Genomic DNA, 22,437 nt, shown 5'->3' with positions numbered 1-22,437 from the left:
TGTATGTCTTCTTCAGAGAAGTGTCTGTTCATCTCTTCTGTCCACTTTTTGACTTGATTATTTGTTTTTTGGGTGTTGAGTTTGAGAAGTTATTTATAGATTTTGGATACCAGCCCTTTATCTGTAGTAACACCCCGCTTCTTGGCTATCAAGATCCAGATTTCATTCAGCTACCAGGTAGCCGTACGCCCTAGAGGAGCTAGACTCCTTCCCCAGAAGTGGGAGGGAGCCAGTCTCTATTAAGCTACTCCATTGTCAGTGATTGGTTTAGATAGGAGCATGTGACTCCATTCTGATCAATGAGACACAAAGAAAGTCAACTGAAGGACTTGGGGGCAGGGCAATGCTCTTCCTTCTTTTGAAAAGGGACACAAGGAAGGGATGTTCTCTCTTCCTGCCTCTGAGTGTGGTTGGGTGAGAACGAAATGCCTGGTGCCCACGCACCATCTTTCGGCCATGAGGGAACCTAAAGCCCTAAAGGCCAAAGCCAGTTTGCCAAAGACTGCAGAGTGAAAAGATGGCGAGAACCTGGATCATAATGACCTTATTAAGCCAAGGAGTCAACCAATCCTGGGATCTCCAAACTTCTTATAGGACACAATAATTCTCGTTATAGCCATTGTGATTTGGGTGTTTTTTTTTTTTTTTAAAGATTTTATTTATAAGAGAGAGTGAGCACAAGCAGGGGAGTGGCAGGCAGAGGGAGAAGCAGACTCCCCACTGAGCAAGGAGCAAGGAGCCCCGTATAAGACTCGATCCCAGGACCCTGGGATCATGACCTGAGCTGAAGGCGGATGCTTAACCAACTGAACCACCCAGACGTTCCTGATTTGGGTTTTTAATTACAGCCCCAAACACACCTTCCAGTGAGTTCCTCTTTTGCTTAGTCAGTCAGACTAGATTTCTCTTGCTTACAATCAAAGAAGTCTAACTTACCTACTTGCATGACTTGGCTCAGACAGGACCTGTCCCAGGAAGCCTCCCCAGACCGTTCCTTCTGGGTTAGACCCCCCCACCCTCCTCAGTGCTGCCTCCTCTCCAAGCACTCACGACTCTCTTAAAGTCACCTGCCTCCAACACTAGGGATGTGGAACTGCTGGGGTGCCCAGTTGGTGCACAAAGCTCATCCATACATGTCTGGAAAGTGCAGGAATGAATGGATGATTTAGCTGATGTAATTCGAGCCCAAAGCAAAGAAACCAGGTGCTTTCCTTAGCTGAGGCAGCCTTATCGTGGGTAGATGTAGATATACAATAAGTTTTAGCAGCCAGAGGCCACCAGGTATCTCATGCCTAAGAGGATAAATGAGTTTACGAGGCATTTCAGGCCTTGCCTCAAAGGACTTCCTCTTCTGACCCATCGGCAGAGTCCTGACTGGCCACTTAAGACCCCTGCAGGGAATGCTTCCAATGTATTTGTGGTGTTCTGTGTCTTAATCTGAGCAATGGACTCGGGGAATGTTTTATTATTCTCTATACCTTAAACATACTGTACTTTGATGCATGCATTTAATATTTAATAAAGGAAATAAATCATGGAGGAAAAAAAAGACATCTTGCAGAGTCTAGGAATCTCAGGCCCCAGGCCTTGACTTGCCTCCTCCTCCCTGCTGTCTTGAGCCCTGCGCTTTCTCCAGGGCCCGACCTCCAGACAGCCAGCCAGCCAGCCACACATTCCAGCCTCTGACCACAGGCCTGGGAGCTCTGACCTGGGCAGAAGTGGCATGGGCTTTCTCCATGGGGGCCCCAAACCCTACGCTCCCCCGGAAGGTGTTTCTTTAAAGCCACTCTTCCTCATTTATTTATTTTATTTTATTTTATTTTTTTTAAGATTTTATTTATTTATTTGACAGAGAGAGATAGCGAGAGCAGAACACAAGCAGGGGGAGTGGGAGAGGGAGAAGCAGGCTTCCCACAGAGCAGGGAGCCCGACGCGGGGCTCGATCCCAGGACCCTGGGATCATGACCTGAGTCGAAGGCAGACGCTTAACGACTGAGCCACCCAGGCGCCCTTTCCTCATTTATTTTAATTCTAAAATAATACTTGCCAATTGTGGAAAACATGGAAAGTAGAGAAGTGAAAAGGAGGAAAAGTCATCACAATCCCGTTACCCTCGACAACAATCGGCAGTGCCTTGCTGTGCTTTCTCTCTGTACTTCCTTCATTTATGTAGGGATATATAAATTTAAATAAAATTTTATTTAAAGCAATAAAATTGGGATCGCGCTGTATATGAGCTCTGTATCCCGTGTCTTCTGCTTAACTTAGACCATTCATCCATTCAGCAGCTCTCCAGGTGTCTCCATGTGTGAGGCTCTACAGTGAGGCGGCTGGGCGGGCAGAGTGACCCCACCCCCAGGAGAGGACAATCTGAAACAGACACTCATCAGATGGCCCCATCCATATATAATCACACCCTGAAAAGAGGAGCCCATAGAGAGAGATCCAAGGAGCTATGAGGAATGTGGGGACTCCCCTTGGCAGTGGGAGTGGGAAGGCTGGGAGAGTTTGAAGATTGAGAAGGACTCCATTGGGAAGGTGGAGAGGTGGGGTTCCAGGCAGAGGGAACAGCCTATGTGGAGGGCCTGGGCCAGAGGAAACACACAGTTAAGTAACAGAAGAACGGTGTGGTAATGGTGTGGAGACTGCAGAGTATCCTTCTGTATGGACAGCCCATAATTTGTTTATCTGTGGAATATTTCGATTGTTTCTCATTTTTCACTGTTACAGATTACCATGACAAAATTGGTAATATTAGTTGCCTCCTGGGAGAACTACTAGAAGCTCAGGGACTAGCGAGAGGGGAACGTCACTGCATACCTGACATCATATATTTGGTTTATTGCCATGTGAATGTTCTTATTGATTCCCTTTTTTTTTTTTAAAGATTTTATTTATTTGACAGAGAGAGAGACGGCGAGAGAGGGAACACAAGCAGGTGGAGTGGGAGAGGGAGAAGCAGGCCTCCTGCTGAGCAGGGAGCCCGACACAGGGCTCGATCCCAGGACCCTGGGATCATGACCTGAGCCGAAGGCAGATACTTAACGACTGAGCCACCCAGGCGCCCCTCTTAGTGATTCTTTCAAGAGTCAGCGGGGCATCTGGGTGGCTCAGTTGGTTAAGCATCTGTCTTGGGCTCAGGTCATGATCTCAGGGTCCTGGGATCGAGTCCCACATGGGGCTCCCTGCTCAGCAGGGAGCCTGCTTCTCCCTCTCATCCCCGCTCATGCTCTCTGTAGCTATCTCTGTCTCTCTCTCAAATAAATAAATAAAATCTTCAAAAAAAAGAGTCAGCCTAAACTATACAATGTTGGAATGAACATCTTTGTGCATAAAGCTTTGTCTGAATTTCTCAGCCTTTCCCTAAATCAGATTCGTTGATGCAAGATGACAAATCACCGTCCAGAAAGTTTAGCTCACAGAGCCTTAAGTTCTATACCCAGAAGATCACCAGTCATAGGGACTTTCAGAGACACCACTCTTCGCCGTTTGCCTTCCCAACTAGACTGAGCTACTCAAAAGAGACAAGAGCTGTGTGCCTCATATGGAGAGATCTCTGGGACGGGGAAGCAAAGGCGATGAATGTGTGTTGAATCCCTCCCATGTGTCAGACCCATCCATAGCCGGGGGTATCACGTACACTCATTGAATGTTCCAAAAAAAAATTATTATGAAATTATTATTTTACGGTTGAGAAAAATAAGGCTCAATAAAAGGTGGGGATTCACCCAAGATGGTGGAGCCAGGATTCAAACCAAGACCTCTCTCTTTTTTAAAAAAGATTTATTTTATTTATTTGTTTGAGAGAGAGAGAGAGGGAGGGAGAGAGAGCACAAGCAGGGGGAGGGACAGAGGGAGAGGGAAAAGCAGATGCCCCGCTGAGCACGGAGCCCAGTGTGAGGCTCGATCCCATCACCCTGAGATCATGACCTGAACCAAAATCAAGAGTCGGGCACTTAACCGACTGCACCATCCAGGTGCCCCTACACGTCTCTTTGGAGAGAGCTCTCTCACAGGCCCTCTGGGACCCTCTCCCCCGCGGGCTCCCCAACAGGCAGCTCCCCTACCTCCCACGAACTGTATCTTACTCCCTTGCCAATAACTTCATTCCTGCCTCTGTCTTCATTATTTATTTTCTCTCCTGGTGCCTCACACTCATGAGGCTGGGGAAATGGACAAGGCGGCTGGGGAAGGAAGTGGAAATTCTGTGTAATACCATCGTCTGTACCACAAAACTTGTCTTAAGTGCCAGCCCCAGGGATTTGCTGGAGTTGGTGCGACAGAGGTGGGGCTGGAGGTCAGATTAAATTGGACTAGTAACCCCAGGGGGACACTTGAAAGTGGTTGCTAAAGAAAGCGTTTCCGGCAGAAATGGGAGCAGTGGGAGGTGTGCTGGCCAGCCGGCCAGGTCAAGCCTGCTTAACGGGGGCTCGGTGGTGACAGGCTTGGGTTCACACGTCCTCCCCCGGAAACCTGAAATCTTGCCTTTTTCCCCCAATAATGGGTTGGTATAAAAATGGATCTTGAATAAAATTGTCTGCAGTTTTCAAATTTCAAACTGCATTAGTCAAAATATATCCAATTTCCGTGTACTGACTTACCACCTGCTCAAAATCTGATCCTTTTTCAGCTGGAATGTATTGAAATATGAATCACCTCTCCTGAGAGGAAAAACGGAAAAGGCGCAGAGGGAAGGCCCTTTGAAAATGTGCCGGTGGGTGCACTGCAATCCTGGGCTGCTTTGGGCTCCTGCAGCCTCCCGCAGCCTCCCCCAGCCTCCCCTCAGCAATGGCTGTTGGGTGGTCACAGCCCCTCAGCCACTTCCCTGTGAAATCTGGTTTCTTGCTCAAACCCCTAGGCTCTGGGCAGTCTATGCTGCCCACTGCACAGCATCATTGTCTCGAGTCCTCCGACCTTTAAGAAGCACCGACTATGATCCACGAGCGCAAGGTGCACCAGACAGGCTGGCCTGCATTCATACTGCCAAATCCAATAGTGACTTCGTTGTCACTCCCTCATCCACTCACCCTCTTAGCAGCACTGGACACAGCTGGCCCTTCCTTCGAGAAACACTTCCTTCTCTTGACTTCAGAGACAGGGCTCTGCCCTTTTTCCTCCTACCTGGCTGGCTGCTCTTCTTGGTCTGCTCTGCCAGCCGTTCCTCCTCTGATCTCTGCACATCCCGATTCCCCAGGGCTCAGCACTTGGACCTTCCATCTTCTGCAGCCACACCTATCCCTAGCATCTATCGGGGGAGCTCAGGTTTTCAGTACAATCTCCCCGGGGCGGAAGACCAGATGTGTCTCTCATTACTGAACTCCAGACCAGCCCACCTGACATTGCCACCTGGAGATTTGACCAGCAGCCCCACTCAACATGCCCTAAAGGTGTTTCTTGCGCACAGGCTTCCCCATCTTAGTAACTGACAACTCCATCCTTTTGGTTGCTCAAGGTGAAGATGTAGACATCATTCCATATGCTTCCTCTTCCCCTGTTCTCTTTCCCTTTAATCCATCAAGTCCCGTGGGCTCTACCCTTTAAATAGATCCCAAATCTGTCCACATCACTCTGCCCCCACTGTGGGCACCCCGTCCCAAGCCGCCGTCCTCCCTCCCCTGGACCGCTGCAGTGGTCTCGCTAACTGGTCTCCCTGCCTTTGCTTCAGCTCCATCACCACCCACAGCCCACACCACAGCCACAAGGATCTTCAAAAACAGTAAGAGCTATCGGGTTACTTTCCTGCTTGAAATCTCCCAGTGGCTTTCCATTGCACCAAACAGAATGCAAACTCCCTTCCAACCCCCAGTGTCCTCCTGACTGGCCCCCCACCACCTCTCCAGCCCCACCCCGCACCATTCCCCCCATCCCTGGCTGCACTAGCCTTCCTGTTCCTAGACCACGGCAAGCTCAGGCTTTTGTTTTGTTGTTTTAATGGTAAAAGACACATAACCTAAAATGTACCATTTTCACCATTTTAAACCATACAATTCTGTGGCATTTAGTACTTTCACGATGTTGGGCAAACATCACCACTATCGAGTTCTAGAACATTTGCATCATTCCAAAGAGAAATCCCATACCCATTAGCAGTCATTCCCCATTCTTCCTCTCCCCGGCCCCTGGCAACCATTAATCTGCTTTCTGTCTCTGTGGATTTACCCATGCTGGGTATTTCGTATAAACGGAGTGATACAACGTGTCTGTCTGGGAATTTTCGCAGCGACTGTTCCTGACTGAACACTCTGCCCCCGGCCCTCTCGCAGGACCACCTCCTTCTTAGCATTCAGGCCTCAGCTGGAGCATCGCCTCTCTGTCTAAAGCAGCTGTCCCTATCAGCCCCAGTCCCTCTTGATTACATAAGTATCCTGCTCTATTTCCCTCTTAGCATTGAACACTCACTGCGAGTATCTTGCTTAATTATTTGTTTACATGTTTATTGTCTTCCCCCTTGTCTGCTTATTCCCTAGGATGTCCGCAGCTTCCAGGACAGTGCCCGACACCCAAGAGGGGCTGGCTCGCTGGGCGATGACTTGTGGATTGAATGAACAAGCGCGCTCCCAGCGCTGGGATGGAGCGTCTACGATACTATGGAAACATGGAGAAGGTAGAAAGCAAGCAGCTGCCTGGAGTGGAGTCCCAGCGGGAAGGCAGCCTCCAAGGGCATTCAAGGGGGAAGGGGGAGGATGTTCTGGTGGGAGGAACTGCACGGTCAAAGGCCTGGAGGCACGAGAGAGCATGTCCAGTGTGGTGTCTTCTCTACTTTGCGATGTGTCCCCTGATTGTCCCCCAGCCTCCCGCAGAGAGGACAGAGTGTATGGTGGGGCACTGGTTTTCATACAAGATGTAAGGGATTGGCAGGAGAGAAAGGACAGAGTCTTTTTCATTTGTTTCTTCCACCCTGGTTTCAGCATGTGTTGCATATCCCCATGGACACAAAGGAAAACAGGCTTGTTCCAAGTTTTCTGATTTTTGAGTCGGCCTGCGACCGCCTTTAAGAGAGATGGAAAGGGCTGGCTCAGTCAGGAGAGCATGTGACACTTAATCTCGGGGTTGTGAGTCTGAGCCCCATGCGGAGTGTAGAGATTCCTTAAAAATAAATATTTTTTAAAAAGAGAGAGAGAATGGGAAGGCGGGAGAGCATGATGAGGTATAGTATAGATAATTGTCAACTGTGGAGGATGGGGGCCTCCCAGGAGGGAGGCAGAGCTAGGATGGATCCGCAGCCCCCACATGGGCCCTCTTCACTGGCCTTATCTTTTGGGACTAAGCCACCGGCCCCTCTGGGTACTGCGCTGTCTGTGAGCCCTGTGTCTTTCATTTCTCCTGATCGAATCAGGCCTGGCTGACCCAGGCCCTGTGGCTCTGGTAGTCCAGCTGAGCTCCCAGGAGGAGAGGCCCTTCCCCAGAGCCAGGAGGCTCAGGAGGGCAAATTCAATTGTGTGCAAGGCAGGAGCCATTAACCTGTCTGTGGACTTCGATACCCCCACCCCCTCTCCCCTCTGCCAGCCGGCCTGTCCAGGCTACCTCTCCCAGATTCCAGCCTCCCACCATCCCAAGGGCCCGCTGCTGCCCCTGGGCTGTTCCCGGCCTCCTCTGTCCTTCAGTGCCCCATAGTTCTCCTCACTCCTGCCTCTAGGATCAGAGTGGATTTTGAGCTGAGAAGGAAAGCGAGTCCATGTGGAATTTACCCTCCTCGGAGGCAAGACAGGCTCTTGGCCCTTCCCACCCCTCAAACTTCTGGTGCAATCTGCCCTGAAAAGTCCTAAATGGGGAAGAGGCCCTGGAAGCAGCCTGGGGCCATCTGAGCAGAGAATGCTGAGGTCTCAAATGCCTATGCCTAGTGTGTGGTCTAGAGCTGTCCAGGGCATGAGCTGCTACCCACATGTGGCTTCCGAACGCTGGAAATGCGGCTACCTTGAAGGCCTAGTACAAAAAAGGATGCTCGCTATACTGATTACATGTTGAAATGACAGTAATTTCACTATACTGGCTTAAATAAAAATAAAAATATATATATTTTAAAGATTTTATTAATTCATTTGAGAGAGAGACAGCGAGAGAGGGAATATAAGCAGGGGGAGCATCAGGGAGAGGGAGAGGGAGAAACAGGCCTCCCGCGGAGCAGGGAGCCTGATGTGGGGCTCGATCCCAGGACCCCAGGATCATGACCTGAGCCGAAGGCAGACGCTTAACGACTGAGCCACCCAGGCGCCCCCAAAATAAAAATATTTTAAATGAATTTCACTTGTTGCTTTTTACCTTTTTAACGTAGCTACTAGAAAATATAAAGTACCTGTTGCTCACATTTCTATTGGACAGAACTGCCCTCGAGTGGTGGGCACGGGCTCCAGGTGGGCACATCTCCTTGGCTCCCTGAACTCCTTGCCCTTAGGGGAGGGGAGCAACAGGAAGGGGGCCAGAGCAGGACCCTCCAAAGGCTGGTCTCGCTTGGAGGAAACCAGTCCTGACACCCACTCAAAGGGCTCCCCTAAATGAGCACAGCTGGAGGACCAGTGAAGGACGGGCCCTGAGAGGTCCTGGAGACAGGCCCCAGGAAGGGGCGTGGCCTTTGCTGTCATTCACCGGCCCTCTAGCATAGCACAGCTTGGGCAACTACCTGGTGCCAGGGGCTGGCCGGGCACTGCCAACCGCGGCTGTGTGTCGGACAGACCCGGTGGCTACCCTGGGGTGGCTCACGCGGTCACGGGGTGGCAGGCGCAGAGTAGGTCCCTGTGGCCCCCAGGAGGAGCGGCGGCAGCAGGGGTGTACCCAGGAATCCGAGAGCCCCAGGAGGTGGCTCTGAGCAAAGAGAGCAAACAGAACTCTCTGGGAAGGTTGGCACTGCCGATCCCCAAGCTGGAATGCCACAGACCTGAGGAGGGAAAGAGGAAAGGGAGAAAGAGAGAAGAGGAAGAAAAACTAAAGAAAGAAGAAGGGAGAGTGGAGACAGAGAGCCCAGTGCCCGTGCAGGGTGAGGCTCTGGTGCGGAGAACGGATGAGGCTGCGCAAGAAGGTGTGAGCGGTGCTGAAAGGGTGCCCAGAACGGGCCCAGGAAGCTGACTGGAGGTTTCTGCATGGGAACGGGGGGTGGGGGGGTAGGAGGCCGCGCAGGGTAACACGTTCTCGCTAAAACTGGGAGCTGTGGGTGGCACCATGTGGGGACAAGCCGGGGCTGGAGAAGGAGGGGCTGTGATGGGACTGCTGGGAAGGCTGGGCTGGGGAAACTGGTCTCTCCAACGCCTCTCAAGGGCTACCCGGTGTGCTCCTCCACCGTGGAGGGAGGCAGGTTGGGAGCACTTCGGAGGAGGTCTGGCTGACCCTCCCAGGGGCTCAGGGCAGGGCTGGCAAAGACCCCTGGCCGCTCTGTGCCCCTACCCCGGGCCTCATTAACACGTGCCACTGTGGAGGACTGTGGCTTCTGTCTTCCCCCCGGCCCCAGAAAGGGACGACTTGCTTGCTTTCCTGCTTCAAAGCCCACAGTACCCTTTTTAGGCTCTCCACTAAAGCTCCCGCTTCCTGCTCCAGAACAGGGCCGGCTCAGTTTCCACAGCCATGAGGAGGAACACATCAGGAGCACCTCCAGAGCTAATGAAAGATCTGAGCCTTCGGCTCAGGTCAGCAGTCCCCCACCTGCCTCCTTGGCCCTCTGTGATGGCTCATTATTCTAGTATTCCCAGGAGACAGACGGAATTTTCCCCAACATCGCCTAATTACCTTCCAGCTCTATGTGATACAGCGACATGTGTCCCAGGCACACACACAGTTCCCAGTAAGATTGGGAGGAGAGTGTTCTGGCGGAGGGCGTGAACAGGGATATTTTACTCCTGAAGTGTGCACCGAGAGCCCTTACCTGGGAAGGCCCCAGAATGACTCCGTTCTCTGGGTCAGGAGCATGCCCCGCGCTGGGCGACTGATAAAACCAGCCCTGAGGCCACAGAGGGCCAGGCAGCAGAGACTTCCCAGGGAGCGCCGCTGGGGGATGTGTGTTTCCTGACAGCCTGGAACAGGGGATGGGATGCGGTTCTGATCAGGAATCTCAGGAGCATTCCAACTTAATGCAGGGCTCCCTTGGACTGATTCCTTCCCCAGGCCAAGTGGAGCCTCTCAGCGTGTTCCCAGCCTGGGAGAGTCCCTATGATGGGGGAGGACAGGCTGTCTTCTGGGGCCCTGTGTGGCCCTGAGCTTCAGGGACCGCCTACACCTACTGCCAGAGCCATGGGACACTCAGTTGGCTATGGAAGCTCCTGGAGGACGGAGCAGGCTCATTAGCACCCTCCTGTCCCTCCAGCCCCTGTTCCATCCTCAGGATGTGAGTCGGCGCCTCTGCATATCCCTGGCTCACTATCTTAGCTGGTCTCAGCTCTGTGGCCACCTCAGCATCGTTCCACGTGGCCTTCACAGCTTCCTGTCCTGATGCCCTCTAAGGCCATTCCAAATCTTGGCTTCTGGGCCTGACGCCTAACCGTGACAGCACCCCCACACATCCAGCCTCAGAGCTAAAGGCCTCAGGCCTTCTCCCTGAGGCTGGCTCTGGCCCGGCCCTCCTACCTTTCCCCATGCCAAGGTTTCAATTCAAATGCCCACAGGGGCCAAGCAGGAAACAGAAAAGGTCAGAGATGGGCAGGTGGCAACCTGGAAGCCAAGCCATCCAGAGGGCCCCAGGCTCCAGCCACTGTTGCCCTGGGAGAAGGGAGGCCCTGGGTTATCAGGTCTTTCGACTGGAAATCAGGATTTTTGCATGCATTGCTTGGAAGCAAATGAAACAAAACAAAAAACAAAACAAAGAGAAAACACAGGGTGGGCCAACACAATTCCTGCAGCCTGATCTAAGCCGGTCTTTCTGACAGCTGCCTCCCTGTGTGGTGTGCCCCCAATCCCGGAATCTTCGGTCCCCACCCCTTCTGCTCCCTCTCTGCCTACACACCCGCTCGGCTCTCTCCCACGGAACAACAGACACTGTCCAACCACAATCTCCCGGCCGCTACCGCCTCCTTTGTCCCAGGCAAACCCCTCGAAAGGTCTGCCTCCATGCAGTGGGCCCCGTTCCTCTCTTGTCTCTCTCTTCAAGCCCCCACACCTGGGATTGCACCCCTTCGCACACACAAACTCCCAGCGTGTGCCCAAATGCAACAGTTTCCATCCCTGGCTTTCCTCCACTGCCCCAGGCACAAAGCAACCCTTCAAATCTCCTTGACATAGCTCTCTTCGGGGTGCACCCCAACTTGGGTCTGCTGCGGACATTCCTTCTCAGCCCCTGTCATGGGCACGTCTTCTGCTTCTCATTTGACCCACTGTCCTGGGGGCTGCCATGACCCCGGCCACTTTATTGGCGCTCAGCTCTCTCCGGGCTCCAACTCTGGATCTCCAATGCCTCCCTGGACACGTTCCCCACATCTCCCAGACTCTTCCTACTCAGCATTCATGAAACAAACATCACCCTCCGAGCCTCCTCCCCTCCTCCTGGGTCACCTTCTTGGGGATCACTACCTTCTCAGTTTGCAAAACACCTGGAATCTGCATTCTCCTTCTCCCTTGGGTCCCGTCCACCAGTTCTGAAGCCTCCGTCTGCCTCGGGAACTCTCTCCTGATGGTACAGCTGCCCCTGGCTAATCTGCCTTCACCCTTGCCCTGCTCTGTCTTCTCCATCTGAAGAGTTTTTCTTAAACTTGGCTCTGCCTCTATAATCTAAATGTTTGTGACCCTTCTTTCCGAAGGATGTCTAACTCTCTGCCTCGTGCCCTGGGTCCTAAGCACACATTCCCCTCCCATCATGAGCCCAGCCATGTCAGCCTGCGGCAGACTCTCTCTCTCTTTTTTTTTTTTAAAGATTTTATTTGTTTATTCATGAGAGACAGAGAGAGAGGCAGAGGGAGAAGCAGACTCGCCACTGAGCAGGGAGCCCGATGCGGGACTCGATCCCAGGACCCTGAGATCATGACCTGAGCCGAAGGCAGTCGCCTAACCATCTGAGCCACCCAGGCGCCCCCTCTCTCTTTTTTTTTTAGAGAGGGAGAGAGATGGTGGGGAGGGGCAGAGGAAGAGAGAATCTTAAGCAGGCTCCACGCCCAGTGCAGAGCCTGATGCAGGGCTCGATCTCACGACCCTGAGATCATGACCTGAGCCGAAATCCAGAGTCAGACGCTTAAGCAACTGAGCCGTGCAGGTGTCCCTGCTGCAGTCACTTGCACACGCTGTGTCCTCTTCCATCTGTAGGCCTTGGCTCATGTTTGGGTCTCTCTGCCTGGGATGTCCCTCCTTCCTTCACCTGCCTGCTAATTCTCACCTGTTCTTCATACTTGGCACAGGACATGAGGGAGTCTCCCCACTTTGTGCTTACCTAGATCACTGTGTTCATTCACCAGGGCCTCATAATTGTCAGTGTGCGTGTAGGTATCTATTGTGTGAAAGACTGAATATACAAACAGACAGTGCCAGACCACATATATAAACAGAACTCTGACCCCCGATCTACACTAACTGGCCCCAGAAACCATCCTGTTACCTATAGTAACCAGCCCAAGAAGCCAGTCTGCTTCTTGTAGGAAGTCAGACTTGTAGGACTTCGGACCACCATGGGCCACAGTCACTCCTGTGACAATCAACCCCAAATGGCCAGGACCTAATGAGCTTCCCTAATTTTTGTCCCCACTTCCAACTTAGGACCAAGCAGAGAAAACCAAATGTGCTCCCCTAACCAGTTCCAGAGGATGACCCACTCCTCGTAAGCCCGGGTCCAGTTTCCCCATCAGAACTGTCTCCAACCAGGGCACACCTGAAGAATTGTCTTTTCTCTACCAAAACTTTTCCACTCCTCTGCCTGACTTGAGCTTTGCCAAAATGTACGTGACAGTGACTGACTCCTTTGGAAAAGCAGGCTCTGAATAAACAGCCTTTACCTGTTCTCACTTGGTGGGTGTCCATTTATTTCCATATGTGTAACAAAGCATTCTAGATTTGAGGGCTTAAAACAAAACCACTTTACGACCTCATGGCTCTGTGGGCCAAGGGGGTTCCACGGGATGGTTCTTCTACTGTTCTCACTTGGGGTTTCTCATGTGGTTGGATGAAGTAAGATGCTGGGACACCTGAGCCTCTTCCCCCTCTCCGTGTGGTCCCGAGGCTTCTCTCACTGTGGTCCCTGCATGCATGACCTCTCTAGCAGAGTAGCCCTACTTCCTACATGGCGGCTCAATCAAAACCACAAAAGTGAGGCTGCTGGCTTGCTTCAGCCTTGGGACTGGACATGGCATAGCCTCACTTGCAGTGCATCCCACTGGCTGAATCAAATAGCGGGCCAGCCCAATTCCTTGTGGGGAGGGACCCTCACAAGGACATAATCGCGGGAGCTCGGTGGCAGCCTGGCCGCAGCCCATCTTCCTTCCCACTGACCTTGGGTCTCTGGGCCCTCAGCATCTAGCAGGGGGCCAGGCTGAGCCCGTGCTCAGCACGGCTTAATGATCCAGTGAATGGATGGAAGGACTGTGGGTCCAACAGATGGACAGAAAGGCTCCACACTGGCTTCCCTGCCCCCAGGCCCACACCACCATGTACCATAAACACTGCTCTCTGCTGCTTAACACTCCTCTATTTTTAAACCTCTCAAGCAGTGAGTGGTGCCTAACATTTTTTGAATCAGGACCCTTTAGGGAATCTCATGAAAGCTGCAGGAGACCCTCTCCCTAGAGAAGAGCACCTCTGTATAATCGCTCCCGGTTCAGCCACACACCAGACAGCTGCCCTTTCCTGAGCTCTTTCCTGCACAGCCCGGACAATGTGCAGCACAGCATGGCCCGTAGCTGCGCTTACTGCCCCAAGCACGCTTGCAAGCTAGACACCACCATTCAGTTCCATTTTAGAGATGAGAAAGCTGAGGCTCAAAAAGGTTAAGGAATAACGAGCAACTGGCACTGGGACTCAGAGCAGGCTGACCTGCTGAAGGTCAGAGAAGCCCATACACTCCCAGCCACTGTTCCAGACAGCTGAGGAAGGTTCCAGGATGCTCTGAAGTCTGGCTATGGATTAAGAATTCCTCTCAAAGAGCTCCCAAAGTCTCATTTCCTGATTTAAGTATCCTACCTGGCTCAAGGCCCTAAGTTAGCCAAACCCACCCTGTGCTCCCCGCTCCCCACTGGAGGCCTGGTTACTCTGAGGCCATACCTATTGCTGCCTTTGCCTGGCCACCTGCCCCTTCTCCCTTCATGGTCCCTTCCTTGAAATGTTCTTTCTACCCGTGGTCTTCACCCAAAAGTCAAGGCTCTCTTCTTCTGGAGCCTTCCCTGCTAGTCTGCCCCAGACTTATTCCCCCATCTGCTTGGGGCTCTCATCATTTCCTGAGGAAGTGCTAACTTCCCAACGTAGCTGTGATTCCCTTGAGATCAGAGACCCATCCTCAGTCTTTCTCGCCTTCCCAGACAGACACTCCTGTAAACACTAACTGTTCACAGACTCCTCCCAGGCCTATTTCCTCTGCTCTTTTTGGTTCCTGAATCCTCCAACCCAAAAACTGAATGAGACTCCAGAGTGGGACCAGGCCAGAGAGGGACTGGCTGGAACTGGACGTGTCTCCTTTAGACAGGGAAGCAACAGCTGAAATGCTGTTTTGGAGCCAAGCCAAGCCAGCCCTTCCCCACCCCCCGCCCCCCGCCCACTCGGTCACTCCAGCAGGGGTAGCTGGTGGCATCTGTTTCTTTCTTTTGCATTCTCAGGAGACACCATGTTGCATGAAATCTGTGGCTGCTTTGTTTCCCGATAACAATGAATGAAGACGGAAAAGAATATGTACATATATTGGTGGGATAGATGGCTTCTATGGGAGATCACAAGACAAAGGAAATACCAACCTCCTGAATCCCATGAGATTCTGTTCTTATGGTGCCCTCCACCCAAACTGGGCCACCGGTCAGCAGTGCCCAGCTCACGGATGGAAAGCAGAGAGCAGGATGGAAGATGGGCCCAAGGCCAGAGGCGACTGACACTCCCCCACATACCATTTCTGCACCTTATACACACCATTTCTGTCCTTGCAGGCTGGTCCCTGCCCTTCGTGACCAGTCTGAGGGGTAAGGTTACCATCCTCCAGGCCCTGGGTCAATCACTTTGTACTTGCAACTACACAATAGTAAAATTCATTCTATAGGTGAGGGAAACAAATCTCCAGAAGTAAATGACTTGCCCAGGACTGCTGTTTTAGTCAAATGTCATTAGGTCTTTTGAGGACAGTTTAATAAGGACAATTTACAAAGGGGTAGGCAGGCCCTAGGGAATCCACAGTGATAGCACGTAACAGGCAAGAAACCAGCGTCACCACTCGGCCTGGAGCGGGGAGGGAAGGGACTGGAAATCAGAACCCAGAACAGAGAAGCCGTGTGGGGAGCACCCTTTGACAAGACGGAGACCAGCCTGTAGGAAGGGGGATAAATAGCCAGCAATCACTCTCCTTCCTCGTCCAAACACCTGCCAGTGCTTCCCAAACCTGAAGTCAGGTGTTAACATACAGGTCAGCCTCTGGCCACAGGGAAGGGGGCAAGTGGAATCCTCTAGCACCTTCACCAGCTGGAGAGTGGCGGAGGTGGCCACCATTCAGACTTGCATGCCCTTCCACTACCGTATTTCACTGGGGGGAAAGCTGGAGGGCCCAAAGGGGGTGCACACAAGTCTGAGGTGCCTCACTGTCCTGGGTTTTGGCACCCCCATCAACCCCAAGCATTATGATCTACCCCCTATCTTGCTTACTATGCAGTTCTGACCCCAAAATGGACTTTGTAGTTCTTTGAGAAGATATGGTGTGGGAGGTTGGAGGAAGTCCCCAGCAGAGGGGAGCTGTGCTTCTATAGTTAACCTAAAAGCCTTTTATTAGCATCTTGGCCTAAAAGGGCCCAAACACCCACAAAGAAATGGGTCTCCCCCAGGCCGACTGGCTTCCAGCCTGGGGTAGAGAAAGGGCTTCAGCAAAGGTGTGGGCTGACTCCCCGCAGTTCAGAGAATCAGCACATCGCCCAACCCTCTGGGGGCGGGGTGAGGCTGCACCCGAGACAGGAAGCTCAGGGTGAGCTAATGTCACATCCTCTCACCGAACCCCACTCCATTTGCAGATTTATTAAATCGAGAGCCAATTGTGACAGTTTCTTTCAAGCACTTCTACCTTGCAGGTGTGCAACATTTATTTGAGATAAAGAAAACCATTACAGAGAGAGAGAGCACAATCTTCAAAGCCCACCTCTGAGACCAGAAAGAAATAAAAACAGTAGCCCGCACAAATGTGCAATTAAGTTTCCAAATACTTGGGAGCCAAGAGAAACACCATTCCTGCGGAGAGCGGGTCTTTAAGGCAATTTTCTTGAACTTTATTCAGCACTCACTCAAAATGCCTTTTAAAAATAACATATGATTTTCCTCCCTCTCCAAAGGCTCCCTTGTTCTTTCTCTTCCAGGTAAGAACGAGCCAGCTCTGGAGTGAGAACTGCAGTCGCTTGTTTTGATAGGGGATGATGGACTATGTTTCCAGGAAGGCGGATAAGGAAGCCAAACAAGCATCCCTGCCCACTGGTGCAGGAGTCTTGCTGGGTGTGGGGAGACCCAGGGCCTGGGGGCTGGCCCCAGGGGTCTTCACCTACCCATAGAAGGCCACAGTGCCAGAGAGCAGACCTGGCTCTGAGGAGGTGCCTATCCACAGCCAAAGCTGGATTCAACAAATGCCCACCTTCCTTCCCCAGGTGGAGATCTGATCCCCTGTGAGGAGGAGGAGGAGGAGGAGGCTCGTTCTGCTATAAGATTTGCTCAGAATAAAAGACTCCTCTTTCCACATGAGGTTGAATGAGCTACAAAGAAGTGCAAAACAGAGTCAGTACTGCAGAGGGAGACAGGACATACATTCCAGACTTGCCACTCAGCAACAGTGTGATTTTGGGCAGGTGGCCTGGTCTCCCTGAGTCTCGGTCCCCAAAGCTGTAGAATGAGACACTTGACAGGGCTGTTGGCAGAAAGTGTGGTTTATCTGTAAGAGCACCTAATGGGTTCTATTCCCTGAGGACAGGCAAACACAACTGGAGCGGGGGCTCAAATCATTGCCCTAGTCCTGGAAAGGGCCACCACCCAGTTACCAGGACAGAGAGCCAAAGGTGCCAATATTCAGAGAAATAATAGCACAGGCTGTGGCCGAAAGCCCAGCTTTTGGATGGGACTCAGCTTTGAATCTCAGCTCATCATTTAGTGTCTATGTGCCCCTTGACCAAAGCCCTTAGCTTCTCTGACCCTCAGTTTCCCCACCTGTGAAATGGGAATGTTAATATGTAATATCAGATCAAATGAGCTAACCCACGGAAAGTGCTTAGCTAGTGCCTGGCACAGCATAAATGCTTAATAAGCAGTTATTGTGTTATCATTATGGCCCTCCCAGATCAGACTCCCTGTGCTAAAATTTAATAATATTGTTTCTCTGTATTTATTTCTGTAGTTACCTTCTATTTATGGCACGTGATACTGAGTTTCCATTTACAGAAGTGTTATCGTTTCCTTTTTAAATGCATTTATTTAAGCTAAACTGGGTCAATATACAGAAGGAAAAGAGTGAACAAACAGTGCAGGTGGTGCACAGATGGGTGAGCCTCTGGGAAGGTGTGAGGCAGAGACTGAAGTTGGGGAAACACCAAGAACCTGTGTGTAAAGCCAGAAGCCAGGCCGAAGCCGGGCCCCATGCCCACCCCATGGCCATCCCCAGGTTGTTCAGAGGCCAGGGACCTTGGAGCCCGCCCTGCCTCACCTTCAAGGTCCTCCCTTGGATCCACCATCTTGTCCAGGCGCAAGTCCCCAGCTTCCTTGAGGATGACTTTCCCAAAATGAGGGCACCGTGAAGAGCCGCCAGAGGCCCCTTGCCTGCCGGCCTCGCGGAAGCCCGGGCCCGGGAGTGAGTGAATCACGGAGCAGAGACCCCTGGGCTGGGGCCGTCTGGGGAGGGACACCAAATGCCATCCTTCTACAACGTCTAAGGAGAGACTTGGAGCAGCTAGGAAATAAAACACCATCCTGCCTCTCGCCACCGAGGTGTTACAACTCAGCCCCAGTCGCCTGGCAACAGCGCAGGTGTGTGATAGGGCGAGCGGCGCTCCGCGGGAGCCAACCAGCGCCGGCCGGGCCCCAGGTGGGAGGGGCTGGGGGCGGGGCCCGCAGCCGCACCCCGCCTCCCGCCGCCCTGCCGCTGCCCCCCCTCCTGCCCCCCCGCCCCCCGCCCCCCCCGCACACGCTCAGGCCCAAACCACGCATTTCCGAGAAACCCAAGAATAGGGACGGGCAACACGTCCCTCTCTGGGATCCGGGCTCTCCGCTGGCACACAGATGCACTTCCTTCCGTCCCCAGAGAAAGTGCTAATGGAGCAAAGCCTTCAGAGGAGGGATCTGGTGGACTCCCGCACCAGGCAGCCGACTAGAAGCATCCAGGTGGTTCTGCAGCCGGCCTCCCGGGACCAACAGCTAGAGATAGTGGCCAAGAGGGCTGGCTTGAAATTAGGCCTGCATTTGGATTCCAGCTGGGCGGTGACTGGCTGTGTGACCTTAAGCAAGTCATGTAACCTCTCAGTTTGCTCTCCTGTGAAATGAGGGGGAAAAAAACAGACCCACTGTGCTGGGCTGCTGTGCAGCGTAAGTAATACATACAGAACTTCTCGTGGTGCTGGGCAAATTCTTAGTCCTCAATCTCAGAAAGACCGATCGTTCCATTAGGGACTGGAAGCCACTGCCATCAGGAACAAGTCATGGAGTTGCCGGAGAGACTTCCAGCCAGAGGAGGGCATTCCAACCCCCACTTCCGGTAACCTATGCAGGTGGCCTCTCTGAGGTGGGGCCCAGTGAAGGACAGTGGGTTACTCTGCTCCCCATGTGGGGGCCCTGCCTTCTGCTGCCTCCCGGCACCATTTACAATCATCCTAAAGAAATGCTAAATGAGGGGGCAGCTGGTGTGGGCCCTCAAGATTTCTGCCTGACTCACTCCACCCTCTCCTGGCCCTGCCTTTTCTCTCTCCCTCTAAGGTGGCATTCTCCATGGGGTCCTCATTAGCCTGCACTAATGACTTGCCTTCCCACGGCAGAGGCTGCTCACATGCAATTCAGCACGACAGGCCACTCCCCCCCCCACACACACACCTTCAGGAAAGAAAAGGGGACACAAGCCAGCCCACTCCCATCCTTTGCCAGGTGGGGCAGTTCTCCTCTTTGGAGAGGACCTCCCCCACTTCGTCCTTCCATCTTCTACCCTTTCCAGCCTTCCACTTGCTGACAGGCAGGCAAGCAGCAAGCCGCGTGAAAGCCAGGAATTGTGTGGAGAAGGAAATCAGTGACTGAGGCCAGCCTCATCCAACCTTCTGGGAGGCTCCTGGGAAGCTTGCTGGACCCCCGGGGCTGAAGCCCCAGACTTTGTCCCACCCTGCCCTGCCTAGGGGTGTGTCCAAATCCCCGTACTTCAAATGTGCTTGGCTCAGATGTGGGTTGTTTTTTTTTTTTTTTTTTTAAGATTATTTATTTGAGAGAGAGAGAGCACAAGTGGGGTAAGGGGCAGAGGGAGAAGCAGGCTCCCCCTTAAGCAGGGAGCTCTAAGAGACTCAGGGCTTGATCCCAAAAGCCTGGGATCATGACCTGAGCCAAAGGCAGACACTTAACCGACTGAGCCACCCACACGCCCCTCAGATGTGTTGTCTTAAAAAGATCAATCCATGGAATCACAGGCAGCCTTTGACATTGCCGTTTACATGGGGTTTTTAAAAGCTTCTGCTTTTCAGTGGAAAGCCAAAATATTAACATGTTAACAGTTGTGCTTGACTCTGCTTTGGTGTGTGGGCTTTTCCTCCCTGTCTCTTTATAGTTTTCTGTACTTTTCAAAATTTCCCCAGATGGCATGTTTTACTTTTCTGGTAAAAATAAATAAACAAAAACAAAAGATTCATGACTGGGCCTGCTGAGCAACCTGTTTAAATCTTTATGGGCAATGTAGCAGGGTTTCCCAGGGGGCCAGAACAGGTCCCTGTTCCTGGCTCTGGGATGCCTCCTGGAGCCACATGGGGCAGGAAGGGCAGGGAGGCCCTGATGGGACAAAGTGCTCCAGATGAGCCCCGTCTGACCCCAACAGGGAATGGCTGTGGTCACAGTGGGCAAGCAAGAGGCCAGCAGTTTCCTGGCAGTCACCTGCCCGGGCACCAGCCAGAACTGCCCTCCTATGAGGCCTAGAAATGAAGCTGACTCCACCCTGGCATTTCCCTTTCCTCGGCTCTGTCTCTCCAGGGACGTTAGGGAGATGGGTTGTAGCTGGGGGTAACCCTCTCTCCTTCCTGAAGCTGCCTCACCTGCCTGTCCTGAGCCACCCCGTACATGTCTCTGCTCTCGACCAGCTCAGCCTGCCTCTGGCCTGATGCGGCTAATGCTGCCCAAGGCCCTGCCCCAGGAGCTCTCAGCCTGGCCCACTCTTCTCCCAGGAAGCTCTGGACCCGACAGGAAAGGGTGTCAACTCCAAGGGGCAGGATTGGCTCTTCCAGAATAATAACTGTAGGACAGGCACTGGGCTCAGCCCTACATGTGTGAAATCCTTATCTTCTTCAACACCCCAGCAAGGTGGGTGTGATTATTTGTTTTCTAGATGACAAACTTGAGGCTCAGGGAGAATCAGAGGCTGCCGTAATCCCCACAAGTGGAAAGTGGCAGGGCCAGAGCCAGCTCCCCTATGGTCACCTTCTTGCTCATGACAGTATCTTTCTCACCATCAATCCTCAGTGCAGTGCCTGGCACAAAGCAGGGACCCAATACTAGTAGACTGAATAAGGCAGGGGTGCAGGTAGCCCACAGCTTCTAGACCCCAACCTTCCATCCTCCAGTGGACCTGCCCAAAGCCTGGGCTTGGACAAAGAGTCGTGCTCTGCTCATCCCAACAGAAGCGAAGGGAAGGGGCTAATCACAAACACTGAGACCCTTCCTTGGATGCCCTGCAGGAGGCCCTCACCTCTTCTTGAGCAGAGGTAGATTGCCAGGGCTCCCCTACATCGCCAGCCTGCTGAGAGTGGCGTGAGGGGCGCCAGGCAACTTGCTGAGCTGGGGGAATAAGGAACAGGGAGGCTCAGCGGGCAGCAAAGTGAAAGCAGGGGAGGGGCGATGGCAGTCATTGTTTACTGGCAAACTGCGTCTGCCTTTACTGGGAACTTGCTGAAGGCAGGGCTGGTCTGTTCACACTTCAAACCCAAGTACCCAGTGGGGCAGCAACCAGAAAACTGGGCAAATGCCTCTCGGGGGTGACAAGGGGACCATGTGGTGGGTGAGCTATGCTGACACCCCACATTCTCCTGAGGACACTTGTCCAGGAAATGGCACCAGTGGAGGCCGACTTACAGCGATGCTAACAGGACGTCCACGGCCCCTCTCAAGGCCCTGCACCTAATTCTGCATATGACTTGTTATGCTTTTTCACAGAAGGGGGCCCCAAATTGCATAAGCTTCAGGCTCCATGAAATCCGGATCTGGCTCAGAATGCCCAAACCTGGAAACTCCCGCTGCCTGTAACGGGCCCGCACCCTGCTCCGTGCTGGCTCGTGGTCTTTTCTTCTTCTTTTTTTTTTTAAAGGTTTTATTTGACAGAGAGAGACACAGTGAGAGAGGGAACACAAGCAGGAAGCCCGATGTGGGGCTCGATCTCAGGACCCTGGGATCATGACCTGAGCTGAAGGCAGACGCTTAACCGACTGAGCCACCCAGGCGCCCCCGGCTTGCGGTCTTCTAACCAGGCCGCAATGACAAGGGTCGGTGGGGGCCCTGAGGCCAAGGAAACCCCAGTGACAGTCAGATCTTGATCACGATTGAGGCCACGTATACACCAAATACAGGTGAGGGGGTGGGCGGGATCCCTCCCTTTACCCCATTTAGTCCCATTATCACAGAGTCCAAAAGGTTCTTAATCATTTTGAGTGGGGGGCTCTCATGAGAATGAAAGGCCTAGATGCTCTAAACTGTGCCCACACAAGGAGTAGTACTTAGCATTTGAGGGGGTTATGGATGCCCGAGACCCCTCGGTTGGCCCCGTAGGACTCGGAGAAGCCCAGGCCAGGCCCCTGCTATGGAGGAGCCAGCATGATGAGACAATGAAGCCTGGGTGACAGCTGGGGGACTGGGTTCCATCCTGATTTCTAAGTCTCTTCACTCCCCCAACCCTCCTCAGGGCTTTGCATGAAGTGTTCCCTAAATTCCTTCCAATTCTAGAATTCCGATTTCTGTGATACATGCAACAAGCATTTTTCAGGCATTGCTCATTTAATTCTCTCAGTGACCCTGTGGAACAAATATTCTTTGCTCCATTTTGAAGATCAAGAAATCCCTCTGTCAGGAAGAGGGGTAAAGGAACTCCCCGGAGGCTCCTGGTGGGTGGTGGGGTTCGGCCGTGCAACTGGATCTGCTGCACGGTACAAGCCTGTG

At 52.7% G+C, this 22,437-nt stretch overlaps 1 protein-coding gene across 1 annotated transcript in view; it reads right to left on the bottom strand.

Moving 5' to 3' along the window:
- The window catches only part of RTN4RL1 (reticulon 4 receptor like 1), a 70,735-nt gene that overhangs the window by 16,390 nt on the left and 31,908 nt on the right, over positions 1-22,437 (bottom strand). The gene's annotated exons all lie outside the window — the stretch shown is intronic.

This window comes from Mirounga angustirostris, unplaced genomic scaffold (genome assembly GCF_029215605.1).
Source record: "Mirounga angustirostris isolate CCGP_5_RB_7025 unplaced genomic scaffold, mMirAng1.0.hap1 SCAF_17, whole genome shotgun sequence".
In the NCBI taxonomy this organism is placed as follows: Eukaryota; Metazoa; Chordata; class Mammalia; order Carnivora; family Phocidae; genus Mirounga; species Mirounga angustirostris.
The sequence above is the reverse complement of the archived record's forward strand: the minus strand, read 5'-3'. Positions and strand labels throughout refer to the sequence as shown.